The following is a 20305-nucleotide window of genomic DNA, read 5'->3' as shown; positions in this document are numbered from 1 at the left end:
GGACTCAGAGAAAGGAATTTTACGGTAAGATTTTACAAAAATTCAGTTTTCTCTTACGTCCTCTGACAGTCGCCGCCCACTCATACAGTCTTCACCAATGGGATGTCCCAAAGCAGTGTAGACATGAGGGGTGGGAAGTGCAACGGTCACAAAGGCAACATAGCACCCAGGTCAGAGAAGGGAACCTTATCTGAACAGAAAGGTAAAACCTCTGGGTAACAGAAAAGCTCAACTGGAGCAAATAACCCAGGAAAGCAAATAACCAAGGGGAAACAAACCCAACAGCCAGGGACCAGCAAAACTAGGGCCCCCTTAAGGCACTGCCGCACACAGAATCTTGCGGCCAAAGGAAGCATCTGCAGATGCCAGAACCTCAAGTTTGTAAAATTTGGAAAGGGCGTGTACCGACGACCAAGTCGCAAGCTGGCACACTTGGGCCACCGAAGCCCATTGCTGGAAGCCCAGGACGCACTCACCGTTCTGGTAGAGTGCGCCTTGACAAGGAAGGGCGGTACCCGTTACCTAAACAAATAGGCCTGTACAATCGTCTCTCTGATCCATTTTGAAATGATCGCCGCAGACGCAGCCATACCCTTCCAAGGTCCCTCGGGAAGGACGAAAAGAGAATCTGACTTCCTGAAGGATTCAGTAGACGACAGGTACACCCTGATCGCCCGGACCACATCCAGGGAGTGCAGAGCAAACTCCTTAGGATGCTTAGGATTCGCACACAGCGAAGGCAAGACAATATCTTCGTTAAGGTGGAAATCCGAAACCACCTTGGGAAGAAAGGATTGGTTAGGTCGCAAGACCACCTTATCCCTATGAACCACCAGGTAAGGGGAGTGACAGGACAGGACCGCCAGCTTCGACACTCTGCGTGCAGATGTGATTGCCACCAGAAAGGCAACCTTTCATGACAGCACAGGCAGAGGAATCTCCCTGATGTTTGAAAAGGGAGGACGTTGCAAAATGGACAGGACCAAGTTCAGGTCCCAAGGAGGTAAAGGCGCCCTCCTAGGAGGAGCCAAATGATGCACTCCTTGAATAAAGGTGCGTATCAAAGAATTCGACACCAAAGGGCGTTGGAAAAGAATGGCCAGTGCCGACAACTGACCTTTAATCGTGGTCAGCGCAAGACGCTAGTCCACACCAGTTTGCAGGAAGGCCAGCACCCTCGCCACCGAAAAGGAGCGAGGATGGAGGCCCCTGGACTCACACCAGGCAAAATAAGCCTTCCAGGTACGGTAATAGATCTTACCGGACGAAGCCTTCCTAGCCTTAAGTAGGGTAGGAATGACCGCTGCAGAGAGACCTTGATCTCTCAGAAGCCACGCCGTTAAGGCCAGCGACTGTAAAGCAGGATGGAATATCGGCCCCTGAGACAGCAGATCGTCTCGTAACGGGAGCCGCCAGGGAGGCTCGACCACCAGTTGCATGATGTCCGCGTACCAAGACCGGCGCGGCCATTCCGGGGCCACCAGAATCACCAACTTCGGTTCCGAGACCAACCTGTGAAGGAACCTGGACAACAACTCGGAGGGAAGGCATAAATCAGACGATACTGATTCCAAGGCATCCGAGGCGTCTGCCAGAGGATCACGTGTTCTTTCCACGAACCTTCCCACCTTGCTGTGTAGCCGGGACGCGAACAGATCCACATCCGGGGATCCCCATCTCGCACACAGCATCTGAAAACCCCTCCGGGTGCAGGAACCATTCCCCCTGGTCCAGGGACTGGTGGCTCAGATAATCGGTGCCCCCTTGGTGATTGATATAGGACACTGCAGCAGCATTGTCCATCTGTACCCGGACGGGGCGGCCCCGAAGACGATCCGACCAATGGAGCAGGCACAGCCTGATCGCTCGCAATTCCAAAATGTTTATCGGTAGCGAGGATTTCTCCACCGACCAAGTGCCCTGGGCAGACAGTGTGCCCAGAACGCCACCCCAGCCCAACAGGCTGGCATCCGTGGTAATCACCGTCCACAACAACAGCCGGAAGGACTGCCCCTCCGCTACGGCTGGAGACTGGAGCCACCACAGAAGATCCTCTCTGGTCGGGCGACTCAAAGACACCCTCAGGTCCAAGGACTGAGGAAGTCTGTCCCACTTGGCCAGTATCTCCGCCTGGAGAGACCGCGTGTGAAACTGTGCAAACGGTATCGCCTCGAAGGCTGACACCATCAACCCCAGGGACCTCATACAGGTCCTGAGCGACGAGGAGTCGTTGTCCCTGAGGGACCTGACCTCATCCTGCAGAGTCCGGAGTTTGTTCTCCGGCAGAAACACTTTTGCTTGGGCGGAGTCCAGGACCATCCCCAAGTAGCGGAGATGAACCGAAGGAGACAATGTCGAATTCTGAACGTTGATGGTCCACCCGAACTCCTGGAGCGTCTGAACTGTCGTGGACAGATCGTGCAGCAGGCTCTGACTGGCACTCGACCTTAACAGGAGATCGTCCAGATATCCCAAGATCGCAATTCCCTGCGCTCGTTAACAGGGCCAGTACTTTGGTAAACACCCTCTGAGCCGAAGCGAGACCGAAAGGTAACGCCAGAAACTGATAGTGGTCCTCCGCGATTCGAAACTGAGGTACCTCTGATGACCCTCGAATATGGGGATGTGTAAATACGCATCCTTGAGGTCGATGGAAGCCAGGATATCTCCCGGGCTCAAAGAGGCTACCACTGAGCGGAGTGATTCCATGCGGAATTTTTGAACTCGCATGAAGCTGTTAAGAGCTTTCAAGTCCAAAATTGGACGTACCTTACCCACCTTTCTGGGCACAGTGAACAGATTTGAGTAAAACCCCCGAAACCTGTCCCGAAGAGGCACCGGGACGATCATTCCCTGGGCGAGGAAATCCTGAACCGCCCGATGAAGATCGTGTAACCGATCTGGGGTCAAATGAAGATTTGAGGGAAATAATCTGTCCGCTGGCCGCGAAAGGAATTCAAGCTTGTATCCCGATCTAATGATTTCCAGAACCCATCTGTCCGGAACCCGGAGCAGCCAAAGGGCTAGGAAACCGCGCAGACGTCCCCCCACCCCTGTAATGGGTGAGGGCGTCCCTGCAGGTGGAGGCGGAAGGACCCGCCGGGCCGGCATGGGTAAATTTTTGCTTGCCCGCCCAGGGCTTCCTCTGACTACTCTGCTCCCAATGCCTCCTTTAACCAACTCGTTCAGAGAATCCCCAAAAAGACGATTCCCCTCCTAAGGGATGTTAGACACCGTCTTCCTGGAAGTCTGGTCAGCCGACCAGCTCGTCAGCCACATTAAACGTGACACCAGACAGCCGAGCTGCTAGAGGAGCCTCTGACCCCCATCCTCCGCCTCCCCATCCGAATGGAAGGACTGAGACCCCTCAGGGGGTATACTGTCCAATGCAACCATAGCAACCTCAGAAGCAGAGGATAGTGAAAAGCCCAGGCCTTAAGCTAAACAGTCCAGTCTGACATCACTAAAGCCCCCTTGGACACTAAGTCGCAAGAGAAGCAGTAAGGGTAGAAGATTCAGGCGCACCTGAATCACCCGCCAAAGCCTGGGAGGAAGTTTGCTATCCTGGGACTCCCATGAAAATAAACAAAAGTTTGTATGGCGCTGGCCCTTTAAGACGCGACGGCGGAGATACCCACCATCATGCACCACAATCAGGACCCTAACTGAAGCACCCACAGATATCAAAAAATGACCAATAGCCAGAGAATATCCCCCAAAACAGCAAGAAAGACCCCCAGGAGCGTTACCCTTCTGCCGAACGATTCCGCTGTATGCAGGAAAAGGAAGTGATGTCAGACCGCTAGAGCCAGGCAAGCACAGACTAAGGAAAAATGGATGCCTATTGATTGAATGGGAGGCTCCGGGAAAATGGCCGCCGACACGTGTACACACAGAACCGTGCCATACACAAGATGGCGCCTGAACGGCGCCAATACTGCAGAGGAAAATGGCTGCTGAAGAGCCCACAGTGAGGCCAGACAGCCGCCCATACCCAACATGGCGGACCCGCGGTTTTTTACTGCAGCGGTCCACCGCCACATGTCTGAACCCCCACACAAAACACAAAAAAGTGCCGACAGGGTAGGGACCCTCACAAACCCCCACACAGTGTTCCGCACACAGTAACTCCCCAGCAGGGACCAGGAGGATGCGAGCCCCAGACACAGACACAAGGGAGGGAGAACAGACCCAGTAGACTGTCATCCCACACAGAGGCCCCACACAGAGTACTACTTACCCGACCAAGATGGCGTGGGCGCCTCTCCACGACGGGAACCTCCCACCCCAGGTGGCGGGGTTGCCGCCCGCCAAAGACAGGACATAGGCCACAAACGGTCAGACCGCAACTGAGGCATCCTGGCGAGGTGGCCACCTTGCGGGCGTTCACCCCTGAGGACAGGGGCAGGTCGTTTGCGAGGCCAGGGCATACGCATAGCCTGCTAAACGCTCAATGGCGGGCTGGGATTCCATAAGATCCTCTGTCCTGGAGTACCAGGACGACCAGTCCGATTCCCAGCACCGCAAACGCTGTAGTCTTCTGAAGATCCGACTAACTAAGCGCAGAACGAATAAAAAGCTAGTGGTGCAAGAAAACACTTTTGCAGAAAATAAAAGTAATAAAACAGAAGAAAGGCTGAGACATGTAGCCCCAGCACAGGGAAAGCCTATCTTACTCCTATCTAGGCAGAAGAAAAACTGAATTGGGAATGAGGCTAGCCGGGGGTATTGGACCAGTGGGACAGCCCCCTGTAGGTGTGTCTATGTAAATTGCTTTGTTTTTAACAAGTCTTATGCCTAGCTTGCTCCTGTGGGTAAGAGGTCAATAGCCATTGGTGAAGACTGTATGAGTGGGCGGCGACTGTCAGAGGACGTAAGAGAAATGTGCTTTTTAAAACATTACAATCCTTTTATCTTCATTATTACTTTTTTCTTATTGAATTAGAAAGCAGCGCTGGAGTGTACTCATCCAGGATATGGGACCAGTGTGATAATAGGCATAGCTGCCCAAAGTGAAATGATCACCTTTAATCCATTCCTACTTCTCACAGGACGCACATGGAAAGGTTCTCTAATTGGAGGTACAGTTTAGCATAAAATGCTGATGTCATATTCTGTTTTCTTCAAAGGAACCGAGCAAGACAGAAAAACAGGAGCTGCAATTATGGACAGTGTTTAACCACTTTCCTACAGTGCACTTTCACCCCCTTCCTGCCCAGACCGATTTTCAGCTTTCAGCGCTCTCACGCTTTGAATGACAATTACTCAGTCATGCAACACTGTACCCATAAAAAAATTGTGTCCTTTTCTTCACACAAATAGAGCTTTCTTTTGATGGTATTTAATCACTACTGGGTTTTTTATTTTTTGTGCTATAAATAAAAAAAGACTGAAAATATCGTGAAAAAACGCATTTTTCTTTGTTTCTGTCATAAAATTTTGCAAATTAGTAATTTTTCTTCACAAATTTTGGCCAAAATTTATACTGCTACTTATCTTTGGTAAAAATAACCCAAATAAGTATATATTATTTGGTCTTTGTGAAAGTTATAGAGTCCACAAGCTATGGTGCTATTCATTGAAAATTGATCACACTTGATCATACCTGATGTACTGAAGTCCTATCTCATTTCTTGAGACACTAAAAGGTCAGGAAAGTACAAATACCCCCCAAATGACCCCTTTTTGGAAAGTAGACATTCCAAGGTATTTAATAAGGGGCATGGTGAGTTTTTTGAAGTTGTAATTTTTTTCCCACAATTCTTTGCAAAATGAAGATTTTTTTTTTATTTTTTACAAATTGACCTATTAACAGGTTATTTCTCTCACACAGCATATGTATACTTGGAACTACACCCCAAAACACATTCTACTACTCCTCCTGAGTATGGCGATACCACATGTGTGAGACTTTTTCACAGCCTGGCCACATACAGAGGCCTAACATCCAAGTAACACCGTCCGGCATTCTAGGAGCATAAATTACACATATCATTTCCTGACAACCTATCGCACTTTTGACAATTGCACCAGGACAATGGAAACCCCCATAAAATGACCCCATTTTGGAAAGCAAACACCCCAACGTATAATTTTTGAGGCATAATGAGTCTTTTGAACGTGTCATTTTTTCCCACAAGTTTTTGTAAAATGTGGAAAGAAAATGAAAATGCATTTTTTTTTTTACACAAAGTTGTCCATTTATGAAATATTTCCAACACATAGCATGTACATAGCAAAAATTGCACCCCAAAATACATTTTGCTATTCCTCCTGAGTATGGCGATACCACATGTGTAACACTTTTACACAGCTTAGCCACATACAGACGCCTAACATCCAAGTAGCACTTTACACAAAGTTGTCCATTTATCCACTTTAAGACTGGACCTATTTTTGACACTTGGTGTTTACAAGCTAAAATCATTTTTTTTGCTAGAAAACTACTTAGAACCCCCAAACATTATATATATATTTTTAGCAGAGACCCTAGAGAATAAAATGGAGATTGTTGTAATATTTTTTATCACACCATATTTGCGCAGCAGTCTTCCAAATGCAATTTTTTTGAAAAATATTCACTTTTTTAAATTAAAATATAAGAAAACAGTAAATTTAGCCCAATTTTTTTCCATAATGTGAAAGATATTGTTACGCCGAGTAATTAGATACCCAACATGTCATGCTTCAAAATTGCGCACGCTCACGGAATGGCGCCAAACATTGGTACTTAAAAATCCCCATAGGCAACATTTTAAAAATTTCTACAGGTTACTAGCTTAGAGGAGGTCTAGGGCTCAAATTATTGCTCTCGCTCTAACGATCGCGGCGATACCTCACATGTGTGGTTTGAACACCTTTTACATATGTGGGCGGGACTTGCGTATTTATTCGCTTCTGCACGCGAGCTAACGGGGATATTTTCATTTTTTTTTTTTTTCCTATTTTTTTTATTTATTATTTTTTTATTTTACACAGTTTAAAAAAAAATGTTTTGATCATTTTTATTCCTATTACAAGGAATGTAAACATCCCTTGTAATAGAAATAGGCATGACAGGTCCTCTTTATTGTGAGATCTGGGGTCAAAAAGACCTCACACCTCACAACTACACTAAAAAAGAAAAAAAAAATTGTTGTAAAAGTAAAAAAAAAAAAACGGCCCTTTAAACCGGTTGCTAGGCAACGACTTTTGACGTAGCTCCGGTCCTCCAAGACCATAGAGTCGAGTGAGGGTCATCTTGCCCTCACTCGACTTCCTGTCTCTGAGGATCCGGGACCGGATAGTTTTCCCCGCTGCCGGCGGGTCCGGTAAGCTGGGAAAACGTCTGGGACGCGGCGGGAGGGGGGGGGACCTCTTCCCCTGCACCGTAAGGGTAATTCTGCGGCGAATCCGCCACTGGGACTACCCTTATCTGAAAGCCAACCGCCCGCCGTTTAAAAAAATACCGGGGTTATGGGGGCTATCTGCTGCCATAACCCCAGTATTTAGCTTTTAATGGCCGACGTATATAGTCGTTAGGCGGTCGGTAAGTGGTTGCATGTATATAGCAAAAATTGCACCCCAAAATACATCGTTGACAGGTGACGATGACTGATAGGGTGACAGGTGACGATGACTGATGGGGTGACAGATGACGATGACTGATGGGGTGACAGGTGACGATGACTGATGGGGTGACAGGTGACGATGATTGATGGGTTGACAGATGACGATCACTGATGGGGTGACAGGTGACGATGATTGATGGGGTGAGAGATGACGATCACTGATGGGGTGACAGATGACGATCACTGATGGGGTGAGAGATGACGATCACTGATGGGGTGACAGATGACGATCACTGATGGGGTGACAAGTGACGATGATTGATGGGGTGACAGATGACGATCACTGATGGGGTGACAGGTGACGATGACTGATGGGGTGACAGGTGACGATGACTGATGGGGTGACAGGTGACGGGTGATGGTCACCGATGGGTGACAGGTGACGGGAGATGGTGCACGGCGGTACTGATGGCAGTCTCTGGTGACAGGTGCACTTTAGGCTATGTCCACATGTGAGCGTAGCGATCACGGGCAGAATCACTGCGATTCTGCCCGCGATCCAGAAATCATTGCAAATCGCGGGACGCCTGTGCGTTGCCTGTGATTTGCAATAGCACCCCAAACGCTGTGCGATGTTGCCGCGATTTCCGCCTGCCGAATCGCGGTAACATCGCGCAAACAACGCATGACGCCCCAAAGAAACTCTTGTACCTTTTTTGGGCGGCATGCGTTGTTTGCGCGATGTTACTGCGATTCGGCAGGCGGAAATCACGGCAACATTGCACAGCATTTGGGGTGCTATTGCAAATCACGGGCAATGCACAGGCGCCCCGCGATTTGCAATGATTTCCGGATCGGGGGCAGAATCGCGGTGATTCTGCCCGCGATCGCTACGCTCACATGTGAACGTAGGCTTATGGGTGTCAATTTCTGGGCACTGATGAGGTGACTGTTGGGTGACAGGTGCAATTGGGGGGGGGGGCTAAGGACTGTGTGGGGACATTTATTTGTGTGCTTTTACATTGTGACATGTGTACAGAGCAGTAACTCACTATTTCTAGCTCTGCTCTCCTCACACTGGAAACTGTGTGAGGAGAGAAGAGCTAGTAACAGTGAGTTACTGCTCTGTTTACATTTTGTGATCGGCTGTGAATGGATTCACAGCCGATCACATAGTAAACAGTCACTGTCAGTGACTGTTTACTACCGCCGGTGACTAGCTGTGTTCCTAGGGAACACAGAGCCACTGACCTGACCGGGCTGCGCGCTCCCGATCGCGCATGCGCGGTCATCTTGTGGGCTCCTCTATTGTGATCGGCTGTGTCATTGGAACACAGCCGATCACGTGGGAAACAGCCATGCCCATTGGCTGTTTCCCCCCTGCTGGTGACGGGCTGTGTCCCGGGGACATGGCGACACCGGCAGTGCAGGGCGGCGATCGCCTGTCCTGCTGAAAGAACCGCCGTCATATGACGGCGGCCCAGAACAATGGTCGCACCGCTCCGCCGTAATATGACGGCGGGCGGGCGGCAAGCGGTTAAAGGAAGTTATCTATATTCTTTCATTAATACTTGTTAAGTCACGGGCCTGGGATAAGCATGTGTATTTGGGTATCACAACACCTTATATGCACATGGTTGTTCGAAGTCAGCGGCACACTAAATAGTGATTAAAAACATACATGACAGTACCTAGAACCTGCACAAATCAGAAATGACAGCTCCTATATTCCTATCCTACTAAGTTTCCTTTCAGTTTTGCACTATAAAAGTACCCTGATAAGCCTAACACATATTTGAGAATAGTTTTTTTTTTTAAGATTAGCATTGAAAGCTCCTTCTGGAAATGTTAGTCACCTGTCTGTCTCTGGCCTCAGTACTTCCACAGTCACTACCCAGAGATGTATAGTAACGAAGTAGAACTACTTAAGTACTGTACTTAAGTACCGAAATGCGGTATCTGTACTTTCCTAAAGTAGAATTTTTTTCTCCTACTTCTACTTTTACTTCACTACATTTTTCCGATGATTTCGATACTTCTACTCCAAAAATTTTTTTTTGTGCTGCATCGTTACTCGTTACTTTTAAAAAAATTACCACTGCCAGAACAGTAGATGGCAGGTTCCATAAAGCTCCAAAAAATGTGTATAATGTCATTCATTTGTAAATCAGCACATACGAAAATAAAGGCAGTGTATAATAAAAGCTGCTATACCAAATCTTTCCAATAAAAAGAAAATATGAAACAAACAAAGGTGCTACAGCGGCAGCGCTTAAAGTGCATCAAGAAACAAACTACTAACAAACACAACTTGGCTGTGCGAATAAAGTGCCTGTGCAATCGATATAATATCATCGTTGCCCCCAGTGTGCCCTGCCCACACTTCGAGTCCACACAGTATCAAAAAAACAACAGTGCTAAAGCCTAAATGCATTGAAAATAATTATTCCCACAATGTAGTAACAGTAAATTCAATTCATATAAAAATAAAATATGAAAATAAAATCACAATAAAATAAGTTATGAAATAATAAGTTAGGTGACTTAGGGTCAGGTCAGGTGCGTGCAACAAGTTGAAGTGTGTAAGATTAGAGATGTATAGAACTGTTCGCCGGCGAACAGTTCCCGGCGAACTTAGCATGTTCGCGTTCGCCGCTGCCGGCGAACATATGCGATGTTCGGTCCGCCCCCCATAAGACATCATTGAGGCAAACTTTGACCCTGAACTTTACAGTCAGCAGACACATTTCCAGCCAATCAGCATACCTCCCTCCCACACCCTCCCACCTCCTATAAATAAGCAAGGGCAGCATCCATCTTAGATCATTCTGAAGCAGTGTGTGTAGTGAGAGTAGGGAGAGAGCTGCTGCTGCTGCTGCTGCTGCTGCTGCTGCTGCTGTTAAGCTAGGGACAGTTAGTCAGTGTTCCTGGTCTTGCAGTGTTCTTGGTCCACTACTGCTGTAATATCAGCACCCCAAAAAGCCCTTCTAAGGGCTGGTATTTGTGTTTTTTTTATATATATATATATATATATATATATATATATATACCTAGCGTCCCCAAAAGCCCTTTTAAGGGCTGGTAATTGAGTTGTTTCTTCTTATATATATATATCTATATCTATCTAGTGTCCCCAAAAGCCCTTTTAAGGGCTGGTAATTGAGGATTTTTTTTATTTATATATATACATATATATATATATAGTGTCCCCAAAAGCCCTTTTAAGGGCTGGTAAGGTAATAGAGTTTTTTCTTTATATATATATCTATATATATCTATTGTACACTGCAGTTGCCTGCCCGCTGTGTGTGAGAGGCCACAGACCTACCACAGACTGTACTGTGTGCACACCACACTCATTTCGGGTGGCACAGGCACAGTACCTGGCATTTTAAAAAATATTTTTTTTTTCCTCTGTCATAATTGCAGTGAGTGCTGTGTCAGGTCCACAGAGTGCACTGTACCCACTGCAGTGCACTGCCCACCACTGATATATATACGGTGGCACAGCATCTTGTTGCAATAAATTGAAAAAAAAAAATATTTTTTATTATTGCAGTTGCCTGGGCTGCCAGTTACTGTCAGGTCCACAGAGTGTACTGTGCCCACTGCAGTGCCACTGTGTGCCCACCCACCACTGATATATAAGGTGGCACAGCAGCTTGCAAAGTAAAAAAAAAAATATATATTTTTTAATTGCAGTTGCCTGGGTGCCAGTGACTGCTGTCAGGTCCACAGAGAGTGTACTGTGCCACTGCCCACCCACCACTGATATATAAGGTGGCACAGCAGCTTGCAAAGTAAAATAAAATATATTTTTTTAAAATTGCAGTTGCCTGGGTGCCAGTGACTGCTGTCAGGTCCACAGAGAGTGTACTGTGCCACTGCCCACCCACCACTGATATATAAGGTGGCACAGCAGCTTGCAAAGTAAAATAAAATATATATTTTTTAAAATTGCAGTTGCCTGGGTGCCAGTGACTGCTGTCAGGTCCACAGAGAGTGTACTGTGCCACTGCCCACCCACCACTGATATATAAGGTGGCACAGCAGCTTGCAAAGTAAAATAAAATATATATTTTTTAAAATTGCAGTTGCCTGGGTGCCAGTGACTGCTGTCAGGTCCACAGAGAGTGTACTGTGCCACTGCCCACCCACCAGTGATATATAAGGTGGCACAGCAGCTTGCCAAGTAAAAAAAATATATATATTTTTTAATTGCAGTTGCCTGAGTGCCAGTGACTGTCAGGTCCACAGAGTGTACTGTACCCACTGCCCAACACTCCTATAGGGTGGCACAGCACCTTGCACTCATAGTACACAACACATTAAAAAAGAAAATGACAGGCAGAGGCAGGCCACCCCGCAAGGGCCGTCGTGGTCGTGGTGCTGTGATTTCCTTAGGCCCTAGAATAATGCCCAGTGTTCAGAGGCCACCACAGACCCTGAACTCAAAAAATTCTGAGGCCATAGTTGACTGGCTTACACAAGACACCCAATCGTCTACAGCTTCTGCTCGGAACCCTAATGCACCATCCTCCTCCAGCTCAGCTTCGGGCACCTCTCAATTTACCACTCGCCAGCCCGCCGGCACCACCACCAACACTAGCACCACAGCCGCTTCACTTGATCCGTCAGTGGAGTTATTTTCACATCAGTTTGAAGAAATAAGTGATGCGCAACTATTAGTGCTAGAGGATGTAGATAACGGGGATATGTCTCAGTCAGGCAGCATTATACACATGGACGTACATTGTGATGATGATGATGTTGTACCTGCTGCTGCTGCCTTTGCTGAGTTGTCAAGTGAAGCGGCTGATGATGACGATGTGTCTGTGGATGTCACCTGGGTGCCTGCTCGAAGAGCAGAATAAGAAGGGGAAAGTTCAGATGGGGAGACAGAGAGGAGGAGGAGACGAGTTGGAAGCAGGGGGAGGAGGTCATCGCAAGGAGCTAGTGGCGCAGTCAGACAGCATGTAGATTCGGCACCCGGGGTCAGCCAGACAGCACGCCAATCAACGCAAGCTGTTGCCACCACCAGAATGCCGTCCTTGCAAAGCTCAGCAGTGTGGCATTTTTTTTGTGTGTCTGCCTCTGATATCAGCGATGCCATTTGTAACCTGTGCCAAAAGAAACTGAGTCGTGGGAAGTCCAACACCCACCTAGGTACAACTGCTTTGCGAAGGCACATGATCTCACATCACAAACGCCTATGGGATCAACACATGAGTAAAAGCAGCACACAAACTGAAAGCCACCATCCTCCTCCTGGTCCAGCATCTTCAGCCACGTCAACCACTGCTGTCCTCCATGCCCCCTATCAACAACCCGCCCCTCCGCCTCTCACCTTCAGCAGTTCCTGCTCGTCACCTGCCCACAGTCAGGTGTCTGTCAAGGAAATGTTTGAGCGTAAAAAGCCAATCTCGCAGAGTCACCCCCTTGCCCGGCGTCTGACAGCTGGCTTGTCGGAACTCTTAGCCCGCCAGCTTTTACCATACAAGCTGGTGGAGTCTGAGGCCTTCAAAAAATTTGTCGCTATTGGGACACCGCAGTGGAAGGTACCCGGCCGAAATTATTTTTCACAAAAGGCAATCCCCAACCTGTACTCTATTGTGGAAAAGGAAATCATATCACGTCTGGCACACAGTGTTGGGGCAAGGGTCCATCTGACCACTGATAGCTGGTCTGCAAAGCACGGTCAGGGCAGGTATATAACGTACACTGCGCATTGGGTAAACCTGCTGGCGGCTGCCAAGCATGGAATGCGTGGCTCTGCTGCAGAGGAGTTGGTGACACCGCCACGACTTGCAGGCAGGCCTGCTGCCACCTCCTCTACTCCTCCTACTCCATCCTCTTTGCTAACCTCCTCGGCTGAGTCCTCTTCTGCTGTTGCATCTTACTCCACACCAACTGCACCCCCCCAGCTCCCCAGGGGCTATTCCACATGCCGGATACGACAGTGTCACGCTGTCTTGGGGTTGACTTGCCTGAAAGCAGAGAGTCACACCGGACCAGCACTACTGTCCGCCCTGAATGCACAGGTGGATCAGTGGCTGACCCCGCACCAACTGGAGATCGGCAAAGTGGTGTGTGACAACGGGAGCAATTTGTTGGCGGCATTGAATTTGGGCAAGTTGACACATGTGCCGTGCATGGCACATGTGTTGAATCTGATTGTGCAACGTTTTGTGCAGAAGTACCCAGGCTTACAGGACGTCCTCAAGCAGGCCAGGAAGGTGTGTGGCCATTTCAGGAGTTCCTACACGGCCATGGCGCACTTTGCAGATATTCAGCGGCGAAACAACATGCCAGTGAGGCGCTTGATTTGCGACAGCCCGACACGTTGGAATTCAACACTGCTAATGTTCGACCGCCTGCTCCAACAAGAAAAAGCGGTCAACGAGTATTTGTATGACCGGGGTGCTAGGACAGCCTCTGCGGAGCTGGGTATTTTTTTGCCACGCTACTGGACGCTCATGCGCAATGCCTGTAGGCTCATGCGTCCTTTTGAGGAGGTGACAAACCTAGTGAGTCGCACTGAAGGCACCATCAGCGACATCATCCCATATGTTTTTTTCCTGGAGCGTGCCCTGCGAAGAGTGCTGGATCAGGCCGTAGATGAGCGTGAAGAGGAAGAGGAAGAGTTGTGGTCACCATCACCACCACCAGAAACAGCCTTACCATCGATTGCTGGACCTGCGGCAACACTGGAAGAGGAGTGTGAGGAAGAGGAGTCAGAGGAGGAATGTGGCTTTGAGGAGGAGGAACACCAACCACAGCAGGCATCCCAGGGTGCTCGTTGTCACCTATCTGGTACCCGTGGTGTTGTACGTGGCTGGGGGGAAGAACACACCTTCAATGACATCAGTGAGGACGAGGAATTGGACATGAGTAGCTCGGCATCCAACCTTGTGCAAATGGGGTCTTTCATGCTGTCATGCCTGTTGAGAGACCCTCGTATAAAAAGGCTGAAGGAGAACGACCTGTACTGGGTGGCCACGCTACTAGACCCCCGGTATAAGCAGAAAGTCTGTGATATGTTACCCAATTACCGGCAGTCGCAAAGGATGCAGCAGCTACAAAATAAGTTAAAAACTATGCTTTACACAGCGTATAAGGGTGATGTCACAGCACAACGGGAATCCAACAGGGGAAGAGGTGAAAGTAATCCTCCTCCTACCACCACAACCACGCCGGCAAGGACAGGACGCTTTACAGACGTCTTGTTGATGGAGGACATGCGGAGCTTTTTTAGTCCTATGCATCGCCACAGCCCTTCGGGGTCCACCCTCAGAGAACGACTCGACCGACAGGTAGCAGACTACCTTGCCTTAACTGCAGATATCGACACTCTGAGGAGCGATGAACCCCTTGACTACTGGGTGTGCAGGCTTGACCTGTGGCCTGAGCTATCCCAATTTGCCATTGAACTTCTGGCCTGCCCCGCTTCAAGTGTGCTGTCAGAAAGGACCTTCAGCGCAGCAGGAGGTATTGTCACTGAGAAGAGAAGTCGCCTAGGTCAAAAAAGTCTTGATTACCTCACGTTTATTAAGATGAATGAGGCATGGATCCCGAAGGGACTGACAGTGGGGGATGCATTTGACTAAAAAAGGCCTGGTGATGACTGAGATGCCTTGGCCTAAAAATGGTCCACACGCTGCTGTATATAATCATTCTCTGCATGCCGGATGACTTACGTGACGTCTCCGCCACCAACTACGGTTCAAGCCGCAATGTTTTAGTGCACTTTCTGCCTTGAAACCTCAATTTTTCAGGCCGCTGCTACAGCAGCGGCTGCAACAATACCTACTTTTTCATGCATGTGTACATGCCTAATTTTTCTGGCCTCTGGTGCTACACTGTGGCTGCAAAAAAACAAAAAACAAAAAAAAAGGCACATACATGTGTCAATTCCCCTTCGTGATCGTTACCTTGTCGTGGTGAAGGGGCTTGCGTATCACAATGAAGCGATCACCTCTAGGATTGTGTTGGCACACCCCAGATGATAAGGTCGTTGCTTCATTGTGTACAGACCAAAAGCGATCCGCAGGATAATTTTTCATAAAAAAAAACATTCATTTTCTTTCATTCTTTCTGCGGAGCTAGGTATTTTTTGGCCGCGTTACTGAATGCTCATGAACAATGGCTGTAGGCTCATGCGTCCTTTTGCGGAGATGACAACCCTGGTGGTCAGTCGAACCCAAGGCAACATCATCGACCTCATCCCATATGCGTTTTTTCTGGAGCGTGCCCTGCGAAGAGTACTGGATCAGGCTGTAGATGAGCATGAAGAGGAAGAGTTGTGGTCCTCATCACCACCAGAAGCAGCCTTGCCGTTGTCAATTGCTGGACCTGTGGCAACGCAGAGAGAGGAGTCTGAAGAAGAGAAGTCAGAGGAGGAAGGTGGCTTTGAGGAGGTGGAATACCAGCCACAGCAGGCGTCCCAGGGGGCTTGTTCTCACCTTTCGGGGACCCTTGGTGTTGTATGTGGCTGGGTGGAGGAAGAGACCTTCAATGATGTCAGTGAGGACAAGGAACGGGACATGGCTAGCTTGGTATCCAACCTTGTGCAAATGGGGAGTTTGCGGTTGTGTAAATGGACTGACTGACTGTTAAACGGGGAGTTTGGTCTGTCAGAGTTTGGTCTGTCACTGTGAAGCGGGCGACGGGCGTAACCCTTACACTACTTGACCGATAAAACATCATACCTGATCGTATTCACACACTGGATGTTTTAGTGCTGGTTTACACTGCCACTACCACTAAAGTAGCGTCGCTTCCAGTGCGACTTTGGCGCGACTTAGCGCGACTTTGGCGCGACCTCATCGCGAGGCGACTTTTTATTTGGCCAATCACAATATCATGTTTTGTGACCGTCACCTAATTTCCTTTTCCTGTTTTTTGTTTTACATATTTCCCCATGTGTGCAGTGTTGTCTGTGTCATAGCTCAACTGATAGGCATGTTGGCCTTGGCATATCATATTTCAGCTTGCCAGAAAGAAAAAAAGACAGCTGGAAAGACACTGCATTAGTTTTCTACTAAAAATCATAAGAAAAATGCTGTTTTTTTTGGGTTGTGGACATACTACAGAGCTGAAACTTGACAGGTACACTTTTTAGACCCCCCAGACACTAAATACAAAAAATGACATGCCTGCCTAAAAAAATGCCGGATAAATGCCTGCAAGAGAAAAAGCCAGCCGCAGAGAAGCCGTATTACTGAAAATATAATAAAAATGCTGTTTTTTAGGGGTTCTGGACATGCTACAGAGCTGAAACTTGACAGGTACACTTTGTAGACCCCCCAGACACTAAATACAAAAAATGACATGCCTGCCTAAAAAAATGCCCGATAAATGCCTGCAAGAGAAAAAGCCAGCCGCAGAGAAGCCGTATTCCTGAAAATATAAGAAAAATGCTGTTTTTTAGGGGTTCTGGACATGCTACAGAGCTGAAACTTGACAGGTACACTTTTTAGACCCCCCAGACACTAAATACAAAAAATGACATGCCTGCCTAAAAAAATGCCCGCTAAATGCCTGCAAGAGAAAAAGCCAGCCGCAGAGAAGCCATATTCCTGAAAATATAAGAAAAATGCTGTTTTTTAGGGGTTCTGGACATGCTACAGAGCTGAAACTTGACAGGTACACTTTTTAGACCCCCCAGACACTAAATACAAAAAATGACATGCCTGCCTAAAAATATGCCCGCTAAATGCCTGCAAGAGAAAAAGCCAGCCGCAGAGAAGCCATATTCCTGAAAATATAAGAAAAATGCTGTTTTTTAGGGGTTCTGGACATGCTACAGAGCTGAAAATTGACAGGTACACTTTTTAGACCCCCCAGACACTAAATACAAAAAATGACATGCCTGCCTAAAAAAATGCCCGATAAATGCCTGCAAGAGAAAAAGCCAGCCGCAGAGAAGCCATATTCCTGAAAATATAAGACAAATGCTGTTTTTTAGGGGTTCTGGACATGCTACAGAGCTGAAACTTCACAGGTACACTTTTAGAGCCCCCAGATGCTAAATCCAAAGAAATTTTTTATTTTTATTTTTTTTTAATTTTTCCAATAATTGGCTCTATATCAAAAAATTATAATTTTTAAGAACTTTTTTTTGCGTGATCCCTCTCCGGCATGCCACAGTCCAGGTGTTAGTCCCCTTGAAACAACTTTTCCATCACTATTGTGGCCAGAAAGAGTCCCTGTGTGTTTTAAAATTCGCCTGCCTATTGAAGTCTATGGCGGTTCGCCCGGTTCGCCGGTTCGCGAACATTTGCAGATGTTCGCGTTCGCCGTTCGCGAACGGCGAATTTTAGGTTCGCGACATCACTATGTAAGATAAGATTGCTTTAGGTGATGAACTTCTTGGCGGCCCTGGCAGGATGACGGGGACACCCGCCATTTCTGGAGCCGAGCCACTGTGATTTCCCAACATGTGACAAAGTGACAGCCAGGAGATCTAGTGTAGTGCTCAGCTCAACAATACCGGTCCGCTTTTATATATAAAAATGAAATAAATATACATACTGACTCACAATTTAGTAGTAGTAGGTAGTAGCGTGTAGCAGGCAGCACAACTCAATTCAATCAATCCCACAGCTTCGCTCGCGCCGCGGCCCGCGGAATCACTGTCGTCATCATGATCATCAAGTTAAGAGACCGCACTGGAGGAGCCGTGCTGCCACTTCCCGCTTGAGGTCTCTCCGCCTCTAAACGTGATGTGTCACTCAGACTCCACCCCTTAGGGCCCTTACTGAGTCTGAGAGGAGTTGTGACGCGGGAGCAGGACTCGGAGCATTTTCTTTGGCATCTCTCTCATCTTCTTCTTCTATGAGGTGAGGTGAGTGAGGTGGACCGTGGAGAGACTGAGAGGGCCTAATCCTTGCCATCTGCCACCATGGCAATGTGCCATTTGAGAATCAAATCAATATAAAAATATATATTATATTAATATACACACACACACGGGCACGGCCTGGGCCGGCCCGGGTCATGGGCGGCTGGGTGGCTTTTTTGAACCAAGATGACGGTGATGGCTATGATGATTATTTATCCGATCATCCATGGTCCATGGACTCACCTGGACCATAAGTGTTGTTGTGTGTGTGGGTGAGGTGGACTGGTGCCTGTGCTTCCTGCGGTCTGCCTCTGCCTGTGCGGCTGTGCCCGCACTGCAGTGGCCACTGGCAGTGGCACAGGCACTTGACTTGAGCAAAGCAAATGAGCACTAGTGTGAAGGAGTCAGGACTCAGGACAGGTGGTGGAAGCATGTTCTGACAAGTTCTTATAATGAAAATAATATATATAGACATGTTTTTGAACCAGTGCAGTGCCAGTGCTGCTCCTAAGGTGAGACTGAGAGAGGCTATCCAGTCCACCACTTTACTTGAGCAGATCACAGAAGAAAGGTGGAAGCATCTGACAGCAAGTGACAAGCACTTCTTAGATTGCACACTGGAATTCAGTTATGGACTTTTCGTTATAAAGTTTAGTTTACACACTTAATCTTGCACCTAACTTATTCACAATCACAACTTATTTTATTGTGGTATTGTCATATAATATATTTTATATGAATTAAATTTACATTGTGGGAATAATTTGCACTGCATTTAGCACAGACATGTCACTTTATTTTTGATACTGTGGACGATTAATCTGATTTTGAATACAAGAAGAATATATATTATTATTATATAATTGCATTTGCAGGTACTTTATTAGCATTTTTAGCACAGCCACTTTGTTAGTAGTTTTTGATGCATTTTTCACTTTTTAAGCGTTGTAGGTTAAGGTTTGTGATTGTGAAGCTGGCCTGGCACATCATCATCAATCATCAAGCGAATCAAATCAATCCGCGGATTCCGTGATTAGACTGCGCATGCTCATTCTGCCTCAGCTGAAAAGATGGACGAACCAAAAACACCACCTTCCACCCCTGGCCCTTCAACTTCAAGTGATCTGCCTGGCTGTGAGAGTGAGGAAGCTCATGAAGGAGACCACCCCTGGCCCTACTTAGAGTCGATGTTCTCATATGTCGGTGTGAAAGACAAGTCATATAGAATGAGGTGCTTACTCTGCCGCCCGAAAGGTTGTGAAATACTGGCCTTCAAAAATTCACCGTCGAATTTGAAGAAACATATCAAGGTAAGTTACAATTTTTTACAAATATCAAAATCACACCAGCTTGAGCTATCAGCTGTAACTGTAAGCCCTTTAGCGTAGCGATTAGCGAGTTAGCGACATGCTTAACGTTAACGCGTTAACTAGCTGTCATAAATTTCATAAAGGCTATGACGCAGCGTTGAATCGTGTTTTTGACCTATCCAGTAAGATTTAATCTTACATTATGTTAAAAAAATCATACAAGTTTTTTTGGTCACATTAAAAAAGTTCATATATAAAGACACAAACAACAAGGCGTCTAAAAACAACACAGATAAATGAAGGAATGGAATACTTTCATCATGACTACCACAAAGGGACACACAGTGGAGTGCCAATGTGTAAATTTCTTGCCCTGTTGCTGCCTATTGGCATTGGCATTGCCCAACATGTTTCGCGGTATCTTCTCCGCTTCCGCTTCGTAAGGGCCAAGGGGTCTTATCATGTTAACAGAGACTTTTTCCTCCTACGTCCTTCCTAAACATCTAAACAGAGAGCTTGCATTCAAAGCAAAGATCTATCAAAGGAATATAGATAAGTTAGAAAAATAATATAAGAGAGCAATATATCAAAAAAGCCACTGA

At 47.3% G+C, this 20305-nt stretch overlaps 1 pseudogene across 1 annotated transcript in view; it reads left to right on the top strand.

Annotated features, from left to right (window-relative positions):
* The window catches only part of LOC309544601 (alcohol dehydrogenase 1-like), a 130800-nt pseudogene that overhangs the window by 83793 nt on the left and 26702 nt on the right, over positions 1-20305 (top strand). Inside the window, exon 8 of the transcript XR_014226143.1 lies at positions 4946-5081. The product of XR_014226143.1 is annotated as an alcohol dehydrogenase 1-like (transcript). The remainder of the gene's footprint in view (positions 1-4945; positions 5082-20305) is intronic.

Source organism: Pelophylax lessonae, assembly GCF_965119305.1.
Source record: "Pelophylax lessonae genome assembly, chromosome: 1".
Lineage (NCBI taxonomy): Eukaryota > Metazoa > Chordata > Amphibia > Anura > Ranidae > Pelophylax > Pelophylax lessonae.
This window is presented reverse-complemented; position numbering and strand designations above follow the sequence as displayed.